This window comes from Tamandua tetradactyla, chromosome 1, assembly GCF_023851605.1.
Source record: "Tamandua tetradactyla isolate mTamTet1 chromosome 1, mTamTet1.pri, whole genome shotgun sequence".
Classification (NCBI taxonomy): Eukaryota; Metazoa; Chordata; class Mammalia; order Pilosa; family Myrmecophagidae; genus Tamandua; species Tamandua tetradactyla.
This window is the reverse complement of record NC_135327.1, coordinates 57,247,228-57,269,527: the sequence shown is the minus strand read 5'-3', so window position 1 is coordinate 57,269,527 and position 22,300 is coordinate 57,247,228. Positions and strand designations below refer to the sequence as shown.

The window sequence follows — 22,300 nt, the reverse complement described above, 5'->3', positions numbered from 1 at the left end:
TCTGAGGTTGGAAGTCTCACCTGCCACCAAGAGGTCAAAGAGGCAGGAAGGGGCCAGGGCAGGTAGATAAGATGGGTGGTGTTAATCCCACGAGCCACGGAGAGCAAGACGGAAGCATGAGGGAGGACACATTGCCACTCACCCCTATCACCCAGCAGAAAACAATGAGATGGGCCTATGAGAGTAAGCAGGGAGATGGGGCAGGAGGCAGCGGCCTCCCAGGTGCTCGGTGGGGGTGGCTGGAGGTGGTGAGAAGCAGATGGATCCAAGAGGTGTTTGTTGAGTAGAGTGTACAGCATGCAAGGCAAGGAGGAAAATGGCGGAGCCAAGGTCAACCAGCAGCTTTCTGGCTTCAGCAGCCAGGTGAAACACGGCGTCATTCCCTGGGAACACTGCTAGAGAATGAGTGATTGCAGTTTTGGGATCCCTTTCCGGGCCTCAGTTTCTCCAAGGGTCAAGCAAGGGGCTGGACTACTGCAGAGCTTTCAAACTTGTTTCACCAGCAGAACCTGGATTCCAAACCATCCCACGCGACATCCCAATAGAGAACAAATCAGACGGAAGGGGAGCTGCCCTGCTGGGGCTCGGGGCCTGCAGAAACAAGGCTGGGTTCCCCCCACCTCTTTTCCCAGCCACTGCCTCCCCTCCCCCACAGGAGTTCTAAAGATCCCCAGACCAGCATGAAAAACGCACAGGGTCCACCACTGTTCCAAGTCCCTGCGGCCTCTGCCTGGCTCTAGTATTTGACAAGTCATCTTTCTCCTGTCTGGGTCAGTCTCCCCACTTCAGTCCATCTGACCCCCTGGCCACCCCAGGGACCCTAACTAGAGTTGTCAGGGCAGAGTTCTGCACAGCCAGGGGCATGGCCATCCCATACCCCCTGCCATGGGCTACACAGAGAGGCCCTCTCACCCCAGCGCCCGGACACAGCCCCACACGAGCGTGCCCTCAGCCCTTGCAGACACACAGAGCAACTCTCTTGGCACAACCACAAGCTTGCACCCAGCAGAAAAGTTGGCTCTTCAGACGTGCATTTAAAAATACCCGTGAAATGGTGTGGGTATATATAGAGAGAATGGATCCAAGCACCTCAGCCCACACAGAATGCAAATAGATGCCTTGAAAAAATCTATATTGTATCTTAAACAGGCCTGAGATAGGAGCAGCACCAAACAACAGACCCCCCTGGGGACAAGGGCTGCTTCCTACAATGCTGTGTTTGCCTCCTTGTCCTGATTACTTTTCAATATCTCCAGTAACAGAGCTGCACCCCTCAATCCCCCAATTTGGGGAGGAATTCCATCATCTTTATTTATTCAGCTTTTAGTCATTACCCCTATCATGTTCCAAAAAGCATTGAAGGTGGCTCACAAAATGCACATGGCAATCTAAAAAAAAAAGCAATGATAAAATTGAGAGGGCAGAGAGAAAATTTAAATGAAAGGGGAAAAAAGCGATCCCAAGGCTTAAATACTCAAAACACATAACACAGATTCTGTGCAGAGATTGGAGGGAGCTTCAAATTTGATGCTGAGCTTCCAAGCAACCCAAGTGAAAAGAGAAACATAAACAGTCACAAAAGAGAAAGCAAATGGGGCTTTTCTGGTACTAGGAATAGCATCTTCCAGTGTTTTCTCCTACAGGCATGCCTGGGAAGGACAGGAGCTGCTCTCCCTACCCTCCCACGGTGTACAAACAGCTTCGCTTCTGTCTCCTCCTTCCTCCCTCACAGGGCGTCCACAAGCAGTCCTCTACAAGTCCGCCCCAAGGGCCCTGCTTGTACCACTTTTGTGATTTATGTCTTCAATGCACATCCAGCTGCATAATAATTTATTTTATATTTTAAGCCAACTCATTTCTTGTGCTTAAGTAAATGTAGTTATTAGAGAAACTTTACATCTCCACTTTAATAGAAAATCAGAATCAATGTCCAGAAATGTTAAGTGGCCACAAAATAAAGGCAATGGGAACCAATCAATAGAATTACACTCCGGCGAGGCAGCATGCCCGTGGAGGCCGCCCTGCCTAAGCTGCTCTCTGCTCGTTAGAAAAGGAAATCCGCCAGCGGTAGAAGTCAGAGGCACACCAGCCACAAACGACAACTTTCGCTTCCATGTATATAAAACCAGAAGACGGAGAGGGAATCCAAAGGGGAAGAGCCATCCGAGCCTAGGCGGTCAGTGACAGTTAGATCCCCACCTGAGTTACAGGAGAACAGGTGACTCAGGAGGTCCACCCAGGCCTGTTGGCGTGTGTGCTGCCAGGGCCACCGGGTAAGTCTCTGCCCGAGGTACCAGACCACAACTCCTTCTTCCCTGAGGGCTGACACGCCGCCACCATGTTTCTCTTCACTGTCACTGAAAGTATCAGTCTGCAACAGATTGGAAATGTAAATGCTAGTCCTGGCCTACAAGGGCGTGAGGGCTCTTGCTCTAAACTCACCTTGGGGAGCTGCTAGGGGGTGCAGTCTACACCCTTGGAAGCAGGGACCCTGAGGTCAGCTTCAGTAAATTTTAATTTCCGTGAGTCACGGGGCTGCATTCATCTGATAATGCAAACGGGGCTCATTCATTCCCTGGCAACTTTTTTTGTGCCCTAGCTTTCCTCTGACTATCTCTGCAGTCTTTTCTTTAATGCTGATCTATTTCACATCTTCACAGCAACATCACCACCACCACCGTCACCGCCACCACCATCACCACCACCACGGCCACCACCACCGTCACCACCAGCACTGTCACCACCATGGCCACCGCCACCACTGTCACCACCACCACAACTGCCACCACCACCATTGCTGCCAGCACTGTAACCACCACAGCCACCACTGTTACCACCGCCGTCGCCACCAGCACTGTCACCACCACCACCACCATGGCCACCACCACCACCACCAGCACTGTCACCACCACCACCACCACGGCCACCACCACCACCACCACTGTCACCACCACCACCACCACGGCCACCACCACCACTGTCACCACCACCACCAGCACTGTCACCACCACCACCACCATGGCCACCACCACCACCACCACTGTCACCACCACCACCGTCACCACCACCACCACCACTACTACCAACAACAACAACAACAGGACTACCACACCACCATCACCAGAGCCACCATCACCTTCACAGCCACGATTATCACAGAAGCTATTATTTACAGAGCACTTACTGTGTCCCAGTTACGGGGCACTGTTACTATGACTAACTCAACAGCCCTATGAGACAGATACTATTATCCACATTTTACAGATGAGGAAACTGAGGTTCTGAGGGATAAAATAAAGTGGTCCAAGATCACTTGGCTAGTATTTAGGAGAAGATAGGACCACACATGGGCAGTTAGGCTCCACATCAAATCCACTCTTAGCCAATAACTAATCTCCTTTCAGTCTCCTTCAAGAAATGCCAACTCTAGGCCTACCCTGGGTCGGACATGTCACCTGAGACCCTCTGGGGTCTACCGATAGAATGAACGGGCATGCCTGCCTTGGGGTCAGCACTTTATAAACAGAAGAAAAACACATGTAAGGAGCCAGAGAGAGCACAGTCCCACTTGTGCCATGGGAGTGATGTAAGCTCTCAGATGGTGGGTCAGTGTCCGTGCTTTTGGGCCTTCATTCATTCTTTCCTCCCTTCATTCATTCAACTGACCCTCACTGGGGAGTGACTGCTCTGGGCACCAGCAATAATGTAGAAGATCCTACAGGCAAGGGCCCCACCCTTGCAACTGTAAATTCTGGTGAGGAGAATACAATATGCCAGCAAAGGAAATTGTTATGGCTCATGATAGAATATATAGGGTGGTGGATCCAATCTAAGTAGGAGCTCTGACAAGGTGCTTTGAGGAGGTGGCATTGAATCTGAGGCCTGAAGATTCAATGACCTGCCGAGCCACAGGACAAGTGTTCTGTAAGAGGGAACAGCAGGAACGATGGCCCTGAGACAGGAAATAGTCTGTCATCCTCAAAGAACACGAAACAGAGACCCAAATGGCTACAACACCATGAGCCCTAGGAAGAGAAGAAATAGCGACAACAACGGTGGCAGCAAACACCTGCACAGCACCTGCGATGCACCAGGCTGTGTTCACAGCACTCTAACATCCTGGCTCATCAATCCTCACAGCCCAGGAGGCAGCTGCACTTAGCCCCATTTAGAAGAGAGAAATGTGAAACTAAGTCACAATGCAAGTTTGGAGGGGCAGCTGGGGCTCAGACACAGGTGTCTGGTCTCAGGGCCCATGCTCCCAGCCTCTGGGTTCCATGGCCACCACTCCCCAGATCGGAGATAGAGATTAGCAGGGAGGCAGGCTCTCGGGGAGCTGGGGCTTTAGGCCAAGGCGATGGGAAGCAGGGAGGAGACAAGATCTGATGTGTATTCTGAGTGCATCTCCCCAGCTGCTGCGTGGGCAGCACAGCAAGATGGCAAGGCACGGCCAAGGGAGCAGGATGGTGCCAGAGGGGCCAGAGTGGTCACCGCGAGGACAGAGGTGGAGATGGGGAAGAAATATTAACTAGGAGGGCCTGGATGTACAAGCGGGATCGGGGAAACCAGGCCAGGGGAATGGGTCTTGCCAGCTCGAGGGATCTGCCTAAGCAAAGACAGGGAGGCCAAGCTGTGCTCGCTGGCCCCGAGGTCGGCAGCCCGCCTCCAGCGCAGGTTCTTTCTTCCCCCCATCCACTTGTGGAGAACGTTTTCTGAGCGCCCCACAATGCCCGCGGAGCTGGGAGTGGTCACGACAGGTCAGGATTTCTGCGCCCAAGGACCCAGCCCACCACCCCCCCTCAGGCTTGTCTCAAAGGTAAACCTCACAAACACAGAGCAGGACCGGGGTTCAGGGGCCCGACTCGGTTTACACACGTCCTGGACAGTGAGCTGCTTCCCTCCACATCAGCCAGAGGGGGGGCAGCAGACGGCAGGGGCAATCCCTGCCTCCAGGCGCTAGAGAAGCTCCTGCAAGGCTGCTCAGCACCAAGGGCAGAGGCAGAGCCCACCGGAGCAGCGCGTGGCCCAGGTGTGCACACGGTTCCCGGTGCTTCATTCGGCAGCAGAAAAGCTCACTCATGGGTCATCAGACGTCGCAGGAAAACCCACAATGTGTATGAGAGACCCCAATAAACAAACAAGGGGGGAAATAACCCAGCAGAAAGAGGTGATTCAGGAAGATTACTTAAAAATAGGAAGTCCAAGGAGAATTCTGAGAGAGGGAATGTGTGTTCAGAAGGAACAAAAACCCGTACCACCCTCTGAAACTGCGTGGAACAAGTTCCACCCTTTCTTCCCAAGGCAGCCGTCCCCTAACTCTGTTCTAGAAAAACCAGTCAGAGACCTTCTCAGCCTACCAAGTCCTTCAGAAAACACACGGTCTGAAAATGAACCTCACTTTTAGCAGAGGATCAAAGTGGACCCCAAGCTCCCTGCTTCTGCACACTCTCCATCCATCTGCTATGCAGAAAGCATCTCCCCAAGGGCCAGGCAGACAGAAGGGGGTTGAGGATCAACTCTGCAAGTGAAATCATTGCCCTCCCCACTACATGGGACATGACATCCAGGGGTGAAAGTCTCCCTGGCAGCATGGGAGATTATTTCCAGGAATGAGTCTGGCCCTGGCACCGTGGGATCGACGATGCCATCCTGACCAAAAGGAGGGAAAGAAGTGTATCAAATAAGGTATCAGTGGCTGAGAGAGTTCAAACAGAGTTGAGAGGCTACTCTGGAGGTCACTCTTATGCAAGCTTCAGTTACACATTGCTACCTATCATAACTTGCCAAACTCCAACCAAAACCATTCCTCCCAATCCTAAGAAACACCTAGGGGATTATATAAGATTCTACAAAGTTCATGCACTAGGTTAACTTTCCAGAAACCTTCTCCAGATGGGTCCCTGGACTAGATAAGTCCTGAAATGCAGAGGTCCAGCCTCTCTAGAACATCAGCTAGTTCCATCCCCTTATCCCATATTATGAACAGCCCCTTCCAACGTGAAAAAGCTGAAATGGGCATAGCCCAAATACCCCTAAAGAGTAGGAGAAAGATCAAAGGTGATGGTGGAGTTATACAGAGAAGGTAGGATTAATAAATGAGTGTGATTGCTGAATCATTATGTTGATATTTGTTTTACCCTCCAGTGTCCTGGAGCAGCTTGTAGTAAAAACCAAAAAAATGTGGAACTGTAACACAAACCAAACTCTGAAATCTGTTCTACAACTAACTGTTGCAGTGTGCTTTGAAATTTATTGCTTTTTTGTGCTTTTTCACAAAAAAGAAAAAAAGTTGACTGTGATGATAAATACACAGCTATATGATAATATTGTGAAATCATGGATGATTACATGGTGTGTGAATATATAATATATACCAATAAAAAAATTTTTTTAAAGAGTGGATTTGATTTTGACATAAGCCAAAAGCCATTTGGAAACCAAGCCTCAAGAATAAGATAGCTGATTAATAAATACTTATTCTAAAATACATATATAAAGGGGGGAGCAGGGCAATGACATGTTTTGGGGAATTCGTACACTCAGTCCAAAATAACACAAGTTAGTCCCCTTTCAAATTGCTTCCAATCTCCCGGGTAGCATCAAGAACTCTCAGTTTGGTGTTATAATGGCTCCAATACTCGCTGACACTTGCTGAACTTTGTGTTTTAATAAACAGGATCCTCTGGTTCAGAGCTCTTGGCAGGAGATGATGTCTGGACTGAACTAAATACCGTTGTCTTACATTCATTGTTTTACTTTAACGATGACCTTTTATCAAAGGTAAGTGATATTGGTTTTCCATTTGAAATTGCAACATAAGATTTCCTTTTAAAAATAGTTATGTAGGGCAGGCCACGGTGGCTCAGCAGGCAAGAATGCTTGCCTGCCATGCCCGAGGACCCGGGTTTGATTCCTGGTGCCTGCCCATGTAAAAAAAATTTTTAAAAATTAAAAATAAAATAAAAATAGTTATGTAGGTTAAAAAAAACAGATTTTGATTAAAAGCAAATCCTCAGCAGATTAGACAACAGGTGGCAGGCAAATGTCTAAATTCGGGAACGCACATTAGCTCACGTCCAGCTTGTGCTCAGCTGCTGCTCACCCGCGCCCCCTCCTGAGTGTGAACCTTCAGCCCAGAGCCTTGTACCGGGTGCACCTTGTCACCTCCACGTGGCTGTCCTGTGGATATCAGGCCCATCACGGCCAACACTGAACTTCCACCCCTCCACCCTCACTCACTCCACCCCACCCCCTGCCGCCAGCTGCCCCCTCCCATGCCTGAGAGGCAGCCCTGTCCTGGCAACCTTCTCCACCCCCCCTCGCTTGCCACTGTCCCCCCACCCCCAACTGTCCCTCCCTGGTGAAGCCTGGTACGGCCCTGCTGCCTGGCTGTCACCTCTGGCCTGGGACCCCGCCAGGACCTCATAACTGGTCTGCCGGCTCCTGCACTTGCCTCTTCCCCCCCCAGCAGCCTGGGGACCCCCTGAAATCACATGCCGCTCGTGCTGCAGGGAACCTCAAAACCTTCCCATGGCGCCCCAGACGCTGGCCAGGCACCGCCTCTCGGACTCTCCTGCCCCTGGCCACCCTCACTCCTCCCCCCTCCACGGACCCCTGTGGCTCCCAGAACCCACCAGCATGTCCCACTCAGGGCCCCTGCCACAGCCGTCCCCTCCGCTGGAGGCACCTCCACCGGACACCCAAGCAGCTCTCCCTGCTTCCCCGAGTCCCTGCTCCAGTGCTGCCTCCTGAGGCGGCCACCCCGAGGCTCCATGTAATACCTGACCCTCCAGCCCCGCCCCCACTGCGCTGATGGCGCCCCTACCTGCCCGTCTTCCCCACAGCTCTCAGCCCCGACATGACAGACAAGGCCCCACTGCTGTGAGGGCTGTGCCATGCTGTGTGCTCACCCCCAGCTCGCAGGCTCCGGGGGGGCGGCAACCCCGACTGCCTCATTCCCAGATGTCCCAAAAGCCAGGCGGTGTGCGGGTTCCAAGACTGACAGACATTTGTTCCGTTAAATTAAGAGGACTATTTAGCTAGGGTAACTTTCCAGAAACCTACAACCTCTAGGTGGATCCCTGGACAAGGTAAGTCCTGAAATGCAGAGGGCCCAGCCTCTCCAGAACATCAGCTAGATCCATCCCCCTATTCCATAGTATCCACAGCCCCTTCCAACATGAAAAAGTTGGAATGCGCATAGCCCAAATACCCCTAAAGAGTGGGTTAGAAAGATCAAAGGTGATGATGGAGTTACACAGAGAGGGTCAGGTTTAACAAACAAATATGACTGCTGAATCATTAAATTGATATTTCTTTTAGTCTCTATTATCTTAGAGCAACTAGAAGCAAAAACCTAAAATTGTGAATTGTAACCCAAACCGAACTCTGAAATCTGTTCTACAACTAATCGTTGCAGTGTGCTTTGAAATGTATTGCTTTTTTGTATATATACATGTTATTTTTCACAAAAAATAAAAAGGAAAAAAAGGGCTGCTTTGCACCCACGGCCACCCCTTGCAGAACCTGTGCGTGAGCTCTGTAAGCCTAAGCTGGCACGTGAGGCCCATGGGTGTTGAATTTCCCCTGCAGGTGAGCCCTGCAGCCTCACTGCCGGGCACCCTTCCTTCCGGGAGATTCTGCAGCCCGATCCAACTCACCGGACAGTGGCTCCCGGTCCCCAGGCCTGTTCCACTAGTGGAAGGCCGGGCCTCCCCTCCCCAGTTCCAGGCCCTGAGCTTCGAGGATTCTCCAATTCTCCAATTCTCCAATTAGCAATGAAGGGGTTAAGTCACAGGAAAACCACAGAGATGGGGAGTTCACTTATCAGGTAAGAACTGAGACATATTTTGACAGAGTTCCAGGAGGGAAGTTTATGCCGGCAGCAGTAAAGCATTCCAAGGGAGATGTAAAACAGGCACAGAATAATTGTGTCCCCCGAAATGAAGGTAACAACTACAGATGGAATTCCAGAGGTCTGGGGGTGGCCACGCGCGTCCCCAACACAGCGGGGCAACTCAACCCTCTATTCTGCACGCCACCTGCGTGCTGGCCTCGCTTCCCGCCGTGAACTCTAACAGGTGGGATTCCGGCGCACGCAGCGTAGAATGAGCACACCTATGGAGACGTGCGTCCCGGACTCCCGCACACTTCCTTTACACACAGGTGTGTACTGCTGGGCCATCTCTTAACCAGTTGCCTCAGTTGTGGCCCATCGCCCCTAAACACGGCAGCCTTCCTCTGAAGACATCACAGATAATTCCCGCAGGCATCTGACACCCAGACCTTACTTTATTATCCAATCAAGCTCATCCTCAATGGCATGGACAGGACCCATGACTAACACAGTACCCTCCTGCTCGGCGTGGGTCATTGCTCAGCCTGGCATCAGGGTCACCTGGGATGAGTTTAAAAATGCAGATTCACAGGCCCCATCCTGGACCTACAGAATCACCAACTCTGGGGCTGGGCACCTCCAGCCCGTGCTCTGCAGCTGCCAAGACTTGAGCACCCCGCGCCTTGGCCTCCAGCCTAAGCAGGGGACACCCGTCCCACCTTAAAGGCACACACAACCAGGGACTCACTAAAGGCAGCCGCAGAAATAAAACGGAAGGAAGATTTTTCTTTGACGTTCCCTGGTGATGTGGCAAGTACCCTACTGCCTAATAACGGGTGCAGTGTGCTCAAGCAAGAACTACTCTTGCACCGACGGAATACAGATTACAGAGCACAGTCACCTCTGCAAATAGATGGGATTCAGCTGCAACTTGTCAAATTATGGCAAGAGGCAATGAGCAAGGGCAGCTAAAAATAGAAGCACCCGCCTCAGAACTGGAGGCTCAGAAGCATCCGCTCCAGCCTGGGAGAATGGCCGCCTCGGGGCTGAGCTTCACCCAAAGGTCCTGTGACCCTGGGGCCCACGAGTCCCAGGGCACTGAGCATGTGACTCCAGGGGAAGCAGAAGTAAGCACGCTGCTTCTGAGGATAATATTTTATACTTTATAAATAGAATGTTCTCTGTGCGCACGATATGAACAATTACCCCCATCTACCCCCCCAGCAAAGCTACTGCATTATGTAACAACAATATGTTCAAACCCATAAATCACAGGCTGTCAGTCGATAACACTCACGCTCAGAGCTCAAATGCTTGGCAACCAAAGAGTTAATACAGACGGGGTTGAGGTGGGAGGTGGGGGGAGGTAGGGGGAAGGTAACGCATGGCAAAAGAAACCCATATATGCCCTGTAGCCAGCTACCTAAGGGTGTGGCTCAGAGAGGGAAGTTAATTTAAGGTAAAGAAACAGTACATTTTCATAAGGGCTTCTTATTTTTTGTTTGCCTGGTGAAAACTGTGGAATTAAACAGTGGTAAATTGGCAGAATGTCTTACTGGCAGTGTTTACTTCTGCTGAGCGTCACACCTGAGTGACAAGTGAAATGACAGCCAGAGGACAACTTTCCCTGCTCGGCTCCTTAGTCAAACAAAATACCCTTGATGATTTCTGAATGAAATTCAGCCATGGGTGGTTTTTTTTTTTTTTTTCCTGATTTGTTATTTTTAGATTTTGCAAGTGGTTACCATCATCATGCATTTGCATAATTCTGTAATTCATTCGCAGAATAACATGCCAACGACACTCCACAAAATGACTGCTAAATTACCATCTTTTCTTTCTCCCTAAAAAGAAAGAAGGCATTTCAGGGGTGGGCTCAGCATTCAAACAGCACCCCTCCCTCTGCTCAAGTGCTTGAACAGAGTCCCTACTTCCTCTGGGATCAGCACACCTGCAGTCTGGAAGCACCATAGGGTACCACCCGAAACCAACTTTGCTTCCTAACGGGACCCCCACTCACACTGGGAAGTAGTTTCCTCCTCTCACTCAGGCGCCCCAACTCTCAATATCCAACCTCCCTTGCACACCAAAATCCACAAATGTTACTAAATGCAAAATCACACGAATGCAAATTATACTCTCGCCTTGAAGACAGGGTTCTTAGGTGTGGATGCATAAGGGATAATGACAAACTGATAATTGAATATTTATTCCTGACACCAGATGAAGGTAAACCATCACTGCTGGAAACCTTCCCTACTTTGAATTTTTACAAAATCTGACAAGGACGCTGCACAATCAAAATGCACATCGGTGATGATCTACGAGTTCCTGGGAATTATTTGACAAACTGGCAATGAAAAGACACCGAGATGGAAACTTTACTTTTAGCCCATAAGAGGATAAAATAACATCCCTGGGGAAAGGGTTGTCGTGGCTGCAGGTGAATCTGGTTGTACCCGACCCCTCAGTAGGACAAGGGCAGCCCCCTCCTCCCACCCCGCCCTCCAGAGTTTCCCCCGCTGATTTCAACTTGCCTTAAGGTAGGAGAGTGATTAAGGTCCTTGTCTTCCCAGACGCTCTGCCTCCCCGCAGGCTCCCGTGCCCTTCACCCCGAACTCCCCTCCCCCTGACCTCCCAGCCCCCCAGAAAGTACTCGGCCAGGAGCCCCCGCGCCCGCACCAGCCGGCTTTCCCAGGAGATACTCGGGGCTGTAATTAGCTGCAAACATTTTTAAATATAGACATGCAGGCGTGGGAGGGGGTTCGGGGCGGGCGAGGGGGGCAGCTCGGAGCCGCCGTCTGCCCAGGGCCCCGCGCCCGGCCCCGCTGGGCTGCCACATGTCCCTCATGTGGTCAGGTCACAGCCCAGGCCGCGCCGCCGGAGCCCCGGCACCATATGTCAGAGTCACGGAGCCCTGCTCCCTCTGCCAGCCGGAGGCACACCCCAACCACGGCTCCCCCACTCCTCCACCTGCCCCCGGGAGAGGGCCTTCCCCATGGGACCGTGGCGGCGCAAGGACAGGGGCGCACTGACAATGGGACCCTCGACGCACCTTTTAACCCAGCCCAGCTTGGGGCGTAGCTCACCTGAAGCCCCCTGGCCACTCCAGGTGCCCCCACTGCCGCCTGGGGGGGTCACGGGACATCTGACACATGCCCAAAGTGGAGGGTGCTAGAGTAGGACTTTGGGAGCCAGGTAATGAAGTCTCTGCTGAGGGGGCGTCCTGGGCTTTGTGGGGTGTTGAGCAGCACCCCGGGCGGCACATTACACTCTCCATCACAACCAAAAACGTCTCTGCCCATTGCTGGGGCCGCTGGGGGGTAAATACCCTGGCCGACCCCCAGGCCAACAGCCTCTGCTCTGGAGAAAGGCAGGGGCAGCTGGACACGCCCCCCACCAACAGCTGGGTCACTCAGGTGGCAGGTTCCCCTGAGCCCCAGGAATTCCCTCTGCAAAGCAGGGGTGGGGGCACCCCAGAACTAAGCCCAGAATGCGCCCATTTCCCTGGACGCCCAGAGGGCCTGCAAGCAGGGCTCCTAAGGAGGGTGGCGAGAGGACCAGACGTGGCCCCGGGGCTGGTTCTGCCTTCCCCGAGGCGCAGCTGGGACAAACCCCTTCCCAAGCACGGGGTGCTCCCCACGGCCGGCCGGCATTTGCTGTGCGGAAACAGGGCACACGGGGTGCCCCACCATGACGGCCAGGGGCGGGGTCAAGAAGCAGAGGACCAGGAAGAGAAGGCCGGGCGGGGCGGGGAGGGGAGGGGGAGGCGATCCCGAGGGCGGGCGCAGAGTAGACACCCTCTTGGAGCAATCCCTGGGGTAAGAACTTTAATCCCACACTTGGGGGGAGTTAGTGCACCTTTGGGCCTCTCTGGGAACCCCGATGTGTGTTGGCCTTTCAGTAAGACACCTTCCCTTGCTGGTGATGCACTCAAGCCTTTCCAGTCCAGGGAAGGCAGTGAGCCCTTTCCGCGTGGGGGCTATGGACGATAGACCCCTTGGCTGGGGCAGGGCAGGACCTGACAGCGTCTATTTCCCTCCACTTGCCTGCGAGGTGGTGCTGGAGGGTGGATGGGTTTCTGCACCCCAGAAACTGCACTGAGGCCTCGTTCCCCACCCCCTCCCCCTCCTGGCCTGACCTGGCAATCCCGGCTGCCCAGATATGGAAGCTGAGGCTCCCCCAGGTGCAGGAGCTGTCCAAGCCTCACACCCATCCCTCAAGAGGAGAGGGCTAGGAGGGGATGGAGACCACCTGGGTGTCCACACCCAGGGCCGGGGGCTCACAGCCCCAGCTTTCAGGCAGTCCCAGGTGGCACCGACCCCTGCAGGGGCAGGTCCTGGTTCTGGGGTCTCCACTGAGGGAGCAGAGTCCACTAGGGACCCACCCAGCAGCCCATCTGCTCTCACGGCCAGCCCTGAAAGCACCTGAGCACTTGGCACCCACTGACCTGGACCCCTGGGCCACAGGCAGGCTGCACTCCCTGCAAGCCCTGGAGGCAGATGGAGGGCAGTGCAGCGCCCGCACTCGGTGCCACCACAGGCTCCCAGAGCCTCTTCTTCACCCTGAGTCGGGCCAGCCTCAGCCCTGACCCATCTGCATGTAAGAGCCCATCACTTAAAATCCTCATGGCAAGCCAGGAAAGCAGAGACTCTCACCCATTCTACAGATGAAGAAACTGAGCCCAAAAAAGGCTCAGAGGCAGCGGGAGGAGCCGAGAGCTGAAGCCTGTCCTGGAACATCCTTCCACCCTGGCACACAAATTGGAAAAAAAAAAAAAAAAAAGTCACGTAATGAGAATTCCAAAGAATTAGGGTTCGTTCCTGAAAGCTCCAAGCATATTTGAATCCAAAAAGGAGCCTGGGGAGACACCAAGGGGAGGGAGGCCCCTCTCAGATAGCGCTGTTGGTGTGAACAGACACACCTGCTCCCTCAGCCCTCAACGTCTCTCCAACTCGCCCCCTCCTCACCGATGCCACCTTAGACCAACCCCAGGAGCCCAAGGAAACCGCAGCCCAGCGAGGGTGGGTGACAAGCCCGAGGTCACATCGCTAATAAGTGGCACACCTGCTTCCCACAGCCAAGGTCCTGGTCATCCCAGCTACCGGCTCCCCAGAAACGAGCCCTGCAACTCCTGCCCACCAATTGCGGCTGCACTGGGTGATCTTACCCAGCCCCCACAGAGCTGCAGGCAGGGGTCTTACTACTGTCCCGTGGGCAGGGGTCTCGGGCAATGGAGGCTCCGAGAAGGACAGGCACGAGGCCAAGGGCCCATAAAGTGCAGAGAGGGGACCAAGACCCAGGGAACCATGGCTCTGGCATGGGGCCATGCAGGCACTGTAGGACATGGCGCCGCATCCCTGCCCTCCACCCACCAGATGCCAGGAGCAGCTGCCCTGTTGTGACTTCCAAACTGTGACACGTCTGGAAGCAGGTCGCGCAGCCTTTGTCTCCAGCTGGGAGGGTCTGAGTTACTGTCACTGGTGCACTACAAGGACAGCACCTCCAACCCTTGAAAAACGTCCCTTCTCTTTGGGCGTGTGGCTCAGAACTTTTGAACCACGGGCAGCAATCCACACCCGTCTGACCCGGCTCCAGAATGGCATATGGAATCAGCTGTCCCAGCCCCCGGGCTTTAGGCTTTCTCCCGGCAGCCTTTGCAGCTGCAGCTCGATGGGCCCCATTTGAGGAAATGGGGCCACCATAAGCACACGCATTCCACACAGGGCCACCACCAAGGCCTCGAGCTCAGATGCTGCCTAGAAATCAGGCTGGACGCAGGTTCATAAGTAAGGGGGGCAGGGGCACGCCCCTCCCAAGGGCGGTGGGGGGCTCTAGTGAACTGGACAGGGAGGGACAGGTCCTGCCCGAGGCCGCAGCCACCAGGCAGCCCAAAGGAGCCCAGGGGCCGTCAACCTTCTACTTCCTACACGTGGGCCGACACCTGCTAAGCACTGCTGCAGGCCCTGGAAAGGCGGCCGGCGGTGAATAAACCAAACAGCCTTGTCTTTAACCAAAACAGACTTACTGCCTCTGAGCTCTTCAAGCCAAGCCAGAAAATCCAGATGTTTATGCAAAATCATCTTACTTTTAAATGTTGGTTCAATCACACACACACACACACACACACACACACACACACGGTGTTCAGGCTAAACCAGTCTGCAGGCTAAGTGTGGCCCACGGGCTGCCCACTTCAATCTGGGGTTTCTATCTTTCCTTTACCCCAGGTTAAGAGAAGCACAGTGCTGAGCCTTTAGACTGTATCACTTGAGACTGAAAGGAGAAGGTGTGGTAGTTAGATTCAGTTGTCAACTTGGCCAGGTGAAGGCACCTAGTTCTGTTGCTGTGGACATGAGCCAATGGTACGTGAACCTCATCTGTTGCTGATGACATCTGCAGTCGGCTAGGAGGCGTGCCTGCTGCAATGAATGATGTTTGATTTAAATGGCTGGTGCTTAAGTGAGAGAGCTCAACGTAGCACAGCCCAAGCAGCTCAGCATGCCTCATCTCAGCACTCACAGCTCAGCCCAGGCTTTTGGAGAAGCAGAAAGAAGTTACCCCAGGGAAAGTTGCTGGAACCCAGAGGCCTGGAGAGAAGGCCAGGGAAAATTGCGCCTCTACGTTTAACCTCGCCTGGCACAGAGAGAGGACTCTCGCCCCAGCAAGGAGCCACAGTCCACAGCCTTCGTTTCAAACAGACCACGTTCAAGGCCACTGCTTGCCCAGGTCAAGGAAGCCTCCTAAGGATGACCAATATTCTGAGACACCTGCTGCCCTGCCCCCCACCAGGTGGCTCCTATAATTTTTCAGGATGGAACTTGAAACTAAATGAAGAGCAGAGATACAAAATGAGGGTTTTCTCCCACTGGGCCACGGGGGAGGGGTTGCCCCACAAGGTACAGAGAAAGCAAGCGTACATGAATGTACAAAGAGCACCTCAAGCTCTTGGCCGGGTACAAAAATAGAGGACTGTCGGGAGGTCGGAGCAATTGTCCAGGTCCAAGATGCTGATGAGCTCAGCCCAGGAGGGGGTGGTGAGAAATGGGAATAACTGCACAGATTGGAGAAGTATTTTGGAGATAGAAGCCACCCAATGGCAGCAGGAGATGGCGTGCGATCAGGCTATGCACACAGCCCCTGGCATGGTCAGAGCTCCAGCAACCGAGGGCCCGAGCACGTGTTAAGGGACCGGGGCACCCGAACACCTGCCGAACACCGAATGCCATCACCAAGAGCTGTTTCCTCATGTCCACCCTCCTGAGAAAGGCAAACACAGGGAGACCACACAGGCTTCCGCGTGACAGAGAATGCAACTTGGCGGAACGTGGGGAAGTTGTCGCCCTTCAAACTCAAAAGTGTCAAGGATGAGTGGCGGCCGTGGCCAACCAGAGATCATGTCCTACGAGAGTCTTTCACAAGTCAGAGACGTGAACCCCCCCCGGGGTGGCTCACGCATCCTCTCCTCAGAGAACCCTTCCCGGCACCCCCCTGAAATGCACCTCCACCGTTCTCCCCAGGCCCGGCTGTGCTTTCTTCTGGCACCCGCCATCACCTGACATTACATGCCCACCTGTGTGCTGCTCACTGGTATGTCCCCACCAGTGCGGGACCTTCCTGAGAGCGGGGGCCTCATCCGTCTAGCCCAAAGCTCCATCAGAAGTGCCAGCGCAGCACCCGGAATGTACAAGGGCTCAGCAGACGTTTGTTGGATGGAGAAACAGATTAACTAAGCAGCCCTACAGGTGAGGCAGGTGGAGCAATCAAAACAAGGATACTGTGAGATGCAATTTGGGTGTACAGAATTCATAGGAACAACCCAAATATCCATCAGCTGATGAATGGTTAAACAAATTGTGATCCAGCCCTGCAATGGAATAGTACCCAGTCAGGTACTATTAAAAAGGAATGATAAAAACATTTTTAAAAAGAAATGAAACGCTGACACCTGCTCCAGCATGGATGAACCTTGAAGAAGTGACGGTTGGGTTCATGTGTCAACTTGGCCAGGTGATGGTGTCCAGTTGTCTGGTCAAGCAAGCACTGGCCTAGCCATTACTGCAAGAACAAATTTTGTGGCTGGTTAATAAGCCAGAAGGCTGATTTCAGCACGGTGATTGCATCCATGCCTGACAACAACTCAGCAGTGAGCGATGTTTAATCTAATCAGTTGTCGGCTTTTAAAGGAGAAGTCAGAAGAAAGAATCTCTGTCTCTGCTTCAGCCAGCCAACCTCTCCTGGGGGGCTCGTTGAAGACCTCCTGCCTGATGGACTTTGGACTCATACATCCCCCGTTTCATGAGACACTTTTATAAAATCTCATATTTACAGAGGGGGGTGGGGACTGAGGGATGATGCCTCAAGAGTGCAGGGATTCTTTCTTGGGTGACGGAAATGTTTGAAAGTTGATTGTGATGATGGTTGTACAATACCCTCAATATATTAAAAGCCACTGGACCACTGTACAATTTAAATGGGTACAGCATATGGTATGTGAATTATATCTCAACAAAGCCACTGCAAAAATGTTAATAGAAAAACTTGCAATTTGCAGCTTATCCATGAATCAGAGTCTCTCAATTTGGAGGCTACTCCTTGAGTATAAACGAGGCAATAAAGAGGCAGCACTAATTACTTGAAGTCCCTAGGTGGTCCATAACTAACCCCATCACAAAGTCCAGTCTTGAGGCCTGGAATTCTGAGAAATCTCCTCGTCTCCATCAATACCATCATTTATATTTCTTGAACACCTTCCCTGACCCAACTGCCACACCAAGTGCATTCCCTCCACAGCAGAGACAGTCGCTGTTCCCCTTTTACAGATGTGGAAATTGGGGCTCAGAGAGGTTGAGCCCAAAATCACACAGCTCAGAAACAGTGGAGGTGGAATTTGAACCCATACCATCTAATAGGGAAACCGATGTCTTCAGCTGTTCTGTTGAATTGCCCCTCTCTCTGCCACGTATAATGCTACTCCCTGAACCCTAGGAAGGGGTTCACTTTGGGAGAACCTCAGGAAGGATCCTATAGAGTGAAAAAGATGTTCTTAATGGGGTAAAGCATTATGCTCCCAGGGAACAAATCAAAATAGCCAACAGGCAAGGAGGTTGTACTTGCACGGCCCCATGCCCTTGACAAAGACCAGTGACTCTGACAAGGGGCAGCTCGTGGCTGCAGAAAGAGCCCAGAGCAGCATCTATATCCATGCGCCCACCTCTAACAAGCAACCCCCCAAAACGTGGCCTGTCACTCAACGAAGGAGCCTGACCTTCTCAGCACTACTTCATGGGTGACTCAGAAGAATCTCTGGTTACTTCCAGCCAGGAATGAGGTTGGCCATAAACGAATACTGAGCTGAGAGAAATCAGACGTGGGGCTGGAAACACACTCCAGCTTGGCAGTCCAGCAGACCTGGTATTTACCCTGCGTTTGAGCTGCTGATTATGGGACCTAAACTCCAGAGACAGAGGCCCTGCTGGCTAACCTGAAAACAGAACAAATCAAAAAACAAACGAACAAACAAAACAAACGTGGTAAGGGAGTAGCTAAGATTATCCCTGGATGTTCTGGACTGAGGAAAGTCAGAAAATCCCTTTTTGCCCCTCTGTAATCGAGCAGGCTGCCTCTCCCTGGTCCTTGCCAACCCAGGCAGCACTGCTCAAACCAGGGGTCACCAGGTCACACTCCATAAGGAGCCAACCAGGAAACTGAATAAGGATGAAATGAAAGAGGATGGCTGGGTGTAGGGCAGCAGAGACTGGTGGGGAGTGGGGCAAAATGAACAAACATCCCAGGGGAAGGCGTCTAGGTCCTTTTTATTATTTTACTCTGTTATTTTCAAATTTATTTTGTCAGTAGTGTGAAAGCCAGGTAAACACATTCATCAGCCAGCCAGATCCCCTGCTCTTGAGAGTTCTTGTTGGTTGGTTGATTAGTTAGTTGTTTTTTTTTTTACTTTTTCTTCAGACTTAGGTCCACATTTTCCCCCTCTCTGGCCCTGTGCTTTCTGACTAACCCACCCAGGGCAAAGAAAGTGGGGGCCTAAATAGAAGAAAGGAGAGGACCTCTGCTTCCCTGCCCGCTGCAGCCCAGAGTGGAGCAGCAGCTTCCTGGGCTCTCACGGTGACCGCGCCCCACAGCTCTGCCTGGGCCTTTGTGGGCGCCTTGGACGCCATCCCCAAGCACAGTCCTCTACAGGGGGCCTCCCTCCTCCATGCCCATGGCCCAACACGGCTGTCAGAAAACGGTGCCATGAGGCGATGCATCGTCTGGCCCTCTAGCTCTACTCCACTCAGATTCTAGGCCTCAGCTCCCTACTCCTGTGCAGGAGAAGAACTGACCCAGCTCAGCTGAGAGGGAAGATGCAAAATCCTGTGCTGGGACAGATACGTGGGGCCGTGGCTTGGGCTTGGGTAGGTGGAGACGCCTGGAAGGTGGAAGCTGAGAGCAGCCCAGGTCTGCGCATGAAGGAGCAGTGAAGTACGTGCCTTCACACACACGCCCTCTGGAGTCTTGAGGCGATGCCCTGGGTGCCTGAGAAGGCCCCCCCTCCCCTCAGAATATTCCCCTGGTTTAGGGGAATTTGATAAAGAGGTCTCCCCACTGCCTCTCCTAGAGAGAGCACAAGTGATGGGCCATCAACAAAGGCTCCCAGGCCTCCCGGGGAGGGGGAGGGCCTCCCGGGACCCCACCCCTCATTGGCCCCCACCACTCCCCCACGGCACCCCCACCCTGCAAGCACCCCCCTCCCCAGCCCCCCCACACACGCCTGTGCCCCAGCATCTTGGTCCCAGGTCTTCTCCAGTCTCTTCAGTCTCAGCTCACCTCGGCCTCGCCCCAGATCTTTCCCTGGGCCCCAAGAACCTCCAGAGCATCCACCGGCACCCCCATATTTGGGGCCTTCTCCTCCACCTCCGCACTTGACCCATCCCATGCTCCTCCTTCTGCTCTCACCGTGGACACCTCGGTCCAGAGCCAGCACGGGTGGGCCACCATGGCGCTACTCTGCCCCTTCACGGATTTCCCCCGCCCAGCGCCGCCCCGCCCCCCTCCTCCTGGAAACCAGGACTTGTCATTCTATTGCGGCTGTCTGCGCCATCACCCACCACCTCCTGGCCGCACCCCCAGGGCCGCCGGCGCCTGGCAGCTTCCCCAGTCTCCTCTTGGCCTCTACCCTGGGCAGCACCGATGCCCACGCAAGGTCCAGCCCAGGCCCTGGCATCATGCCCCCATCCTCTCAACGTCCAGCCCAGCCCCACTCACCCGTGCCCAGCCGGGCCTGCGGTCGGCTCTTAGGGCATCTGCCCCGCTTCCGGAAATGGGATGCCCGGTGCCTCGCCCTGCACCCGTCCAGCCACTGACCCACCTAGGCACATCCGCACTCGGGGTGATTTCCATCCCGCGCAGCCTGGCCTCCCACCGTCAGCGTTTCCAAATAGTGATTCCATCACTCTGCCAATCTCCACCGCGACCTCCCTTTCCCCATTATCTGCTGTGTCTTGTTTCTGCTCCCAAGCAGATAGCTGAGAACTGCTGGGGTTTGGGGGTGGGGAGGGGGTCACAGTACAGTGTGCCACCATGTGATTGTCCTTCAGCCAGGCGCTGGGTTCCGGCAGGTGCTCTACTCGCCCCCGCTGCCGTCCCTCCCCTTCCCCAGCCACGTGGGGCTGCAGGGAAATCGGCACCTTTGTGTACTGCTAGTAGCATTGCAAATTAGCACAGCCTTCCAGAAAGACAGGCAGTTCCGCATTATTTTGCAAGAGACAGAGAACATTTCACATAGGTCTCAGAGCCTACCCTGAAGAAGGAATCCTAAATACAGAGAAGGCCGTAGACGTGAAGACGTTACTGCTCTATTAGTAATTAGGCTGAAAAGTCTGAAGCACTGAAAGCGTCCACCTGAAAGGGGAACGGTTATGTAATTTTATCAAAGTGGGTAGTCCATTAAAAAAAAAAAGATGCTTATGCCTGCGGTTTTGGAAATAAAACTTCAAGTTAGACTGCTGGAAATAAATCCTTTTATTTGGTTGCAAAACAAAGTAACGCAAAGTGAACCAGGTGCAATGCTAGCATGTTGCACTATTAGGGGAGGAAACGAGCAAGCCCATCGTGTGAGGCAGCCAGGAGGCCCTGCTCCCAAGCCTGCAGGTGCTAGAGGAAGGAGAGTCACCCCCTCGACAGTCAGGGGAGATAGACGGCTTCCCGGAGGGGCCAGATTTCGGGAGCTGGCCTGTGAAAAATGCCATTCGGAGGTGGGTAGAGCAGTGGGGGGTGCTGCCAGGAGGCGGTGGAGGGGCCTTGAGCCACGGTCTTGGCTTTGCTGAACCAGGATGCACGGAAAGCCTGGCAGGCAGCCCTCTGGTTTGAGCTGAAGTTGTGAAAACATACTGAAGCGTAGTGAAGCGGCTTCTGCCAGCGGCAAGGAGGCAGCTCCCCGGCGTCTTCTCCCAGGAGAAGAACGTCTGAAGGTTGGGCAGGGGGCTCCTGGCAGAAGGTCAAGGCTGAGTCCAACAGAGAGGGAAGCCGGCCGCGGTCCGAGGGGGCCCAGGCCAGCAGAGGAAACCAGGACAGGAAAGACAGAGGAGGAGGGCGGGAGGGAAGGTTGAGAGGAGTTGAAGAGCCGCAGGGCTCTCAGCAGAGGGCGGGCTGCTGCCACGTGAGTGCAATTTGGGAGGAAGAGTCCCTCTGTGCAATGCCAGGGTCACGGATGCTGCCGGCGGGGGAAGGCTGGGGGTAGGCAAAGGAAGCAGGACAGCCATCTGTGTCTCTCCTGTCTCTCAAAATTAAAAATCCCTCACCCTAACTCCTTTGGTGAATGTTTTTTTACTTCTTTGGCCCTTTTCATGGGAAAGCTTATTGCTTTTCTTATCCATTTGCATATTACTTACCCATCTACCACTGTTTCTCCAGTCTACTAAATAAGTAAACCCTCAGTAAATAAGAATCCACGCTTAGGTGAATTTCCACTTGCCAATAATTTCCGACATGCACAGATTCTGACAGAAGGGGAAAATACCTATTTGTGAAACCCAGAAGTTGGAAAAACAACATAAATGCACTATAGCCAATATTCAAATTACGTACCAGTTAAAAGACAAAATTTATGCACAAATCCCCTTGAATTAAAATAATCTTACATAATTACCTTCTTAGTACCACTGTGGGCACATTATCCAGCACACTAAAACTCAAACGCACACATACAGACACAGGTCTATTCACACTCAAGCTGCAAAGTAAAATGGATAATTAATTCAATCATCCATTAATATGAGCTTCTCTTCCCAAACCCTGCTCCTCTCCTCAGCTTATAAGAAAGGGAAAAAAAGAACAGAATGCAAGCAAGCACTTGTCGATAATTTATTCCAAAGGGCACTATGGGGGTTTTAACAAACTTTACATAGCCCTGGACACTCTCCTGTTGATGCATTTGGTAGAATATAAAACATAATCCTTATGTTAAAA

At 53.0% G+C, this 22,300-nt stretch overlaps 1 long non-coding RNA gene across 1 annotated transcript in view; it reads left to right on the top strand.

Moving 5' to 3' along the window:
* Positions 1-22,300, top strand: part of LOC143647121 (uncharacterized) — a 63,373-nt gene that overhangs the window by 39,782 nt on the left and 1,291 nt on the right. Inside the window, exons 2-3 of the long non-coding RNA XR_013157867.1 lie at positions 6,677-6,780; positions 8,593-8,830. This is a non-coding gene — a long non-coding RNA (uncharacterized LOC143647121). The remainder of the gene's footprint in view (positions 1-6,676; positions 6,781-8,592; positions 8,831-22,300) is intronic.